Below are 1,747 nucleotides of genomic sequence, written 5' to 3'. Positions count from 1 at the left end.
ATAACCCCGAGTATCCTCGGCCATGGCAGGCCACCAAAACGTCTGCGAAGAAGCGCCATCGTCCGAGCCACGCCAGGGTGACAAGCCATCTTGCTGGCGTGGGACCATTTGAGGACCGCAGGACGAACCGACTCAGGCACAAACAACCGACCGGGTGGACCGTTACCGGGACCGGGCTGCAGTCCGAAGGGCCGCCATCACCTCCTCCTCAATCTTCCACCTAACAGCTCCCACGACGCAGTTCCGGGGGAGAATTGTCTCGGTCTTGGACCCACTCTCCTCCGTCTTGGAGAACATCCGAGACAAGGCGTCCGCCTTGCCGTTCTTAGATCCAGGTCGGAACGTCAGGGAAAAATTGAATCGTCCGAAAAACAACGACCACCTGGCCTGGCGGGAGTTGAGACGTCTAGCCGATTGCACGTAAGCAAGATTCTTGTGGTCAGTCCAGACAATAAACGGTTGCTCCGCCCCCTCCAACCAGTGGCGCCACTCCTCCAAGGCAAGTTTCACCGCGAGAAGCTCCCGGTTACCCACATCGTAATTCCTCTCCGCAGGCGAAAGGCGACGAGTAGTAGGCGCAGGGATGGAGTTTACTGTCCGTGGAGCATCGCTGCGACAGGATGGCGCCAACTCCCACATCAGACGCGTCCACTTCAACGACGAACTGACGGGCCGTGTCCGGTTGAGAGAGAATCGGTGCGTTGGTGAATCGCCTCTTCAAATCCAGAAACGCTCGATCCGCCTCCGGATTCCACTTGAAGCTCCTGATACTGGAAGTCAAGGCAGTTAACGGAGCGGCCACACGGCTGTAATCCCGGATGAATCTGCGGTAGAAATTCGCAAACCCCAAAAATCTCTGGAGCTGCAATCTCGTACCGGGCTGGGCCCATTCCAGAACCGCTCTAACCTTCTCCTGGTCCATCCTAATCTCTCCCCTGGAGATGATGTACCCGAGAAAGGATGTCGTGTGGGCGTGAAACTCGCACTTCTCGGCCTTCACGAACAGGCGATTCTCCAACAATCGCTGCAGAACCTGCCGGACATGCTGGACGTGGTCGGAAGGTTCCTTCGAGAAGATCAGAATGTCATCCAGATAAACAAACACAAAGAGACCGATCATATCTCTCAGGACGTCGTTCACCATACTCTGGAATACCGCTGGAGCATTGGTCAGTCCAAACGGCATCACCTGATACTCGAAGTGACCCATCGGTGTATTGAAACCCGTCAACCACTCGTCTCCCTCTCTGATCCGGACCATGTGATACGCATTGCGTAGGTCTAGCTTGGTGAACACCGTAGCACCCTGTAAGGAGTCGAAGGCAGAACTCATCAAGGGCAGGGGATACTTGTTCTTGACCGTGATGTCATTCAACCCCCGATAATCAATACACGGTCGAAGAGAGCCATCCTTCTTACCCACAAAGAAGAATCCTGCCCCCAGGGGTGATGACGAGGGACGAACGAGACCAGCAGCTAGGGACTCCTTGATGTAGGTCTCCAAAGCCTCACGTTCAGGGCGGGAGATACTGTATAACCTCCCCTTGGGGTAGACAGCTCCAGGGAACAGGTTGATGGCACAATCATATGGTCGGTGGGGAGGGAGTGACAGAGCCTTCTGCTTACTGAACACTTCCCCCAAATCGTGATATGTCTCGGGAACCAGGGACAAATCTGGGGGTTTAGCCTCAATCACCTGACTGGGAACCGAATGGGGACAGGCAGTCTTGAGACAGTTAGCATGACA

The sequence above is a fragment of the Coregonus clupeaformis genome, chromosome 7 (assembly GCF_020615455.1).
Source record: "Coregonus clupeaformis isolate EN_2021a chromosome 7, ASM2061545v1, whole genome shotgun sequence".
Taxonomy (NCBI): Eukaryota; Metazoa; Chordata; class Actinopteri; order Salmoniformes; family Salmonidae; genus Coregonus; species Coregonus clupeaformis.
The sequence above is the reverse complement of the archived record's forward strand: the minus strand, read 5'-3'. Positions refer to the sequence as shown.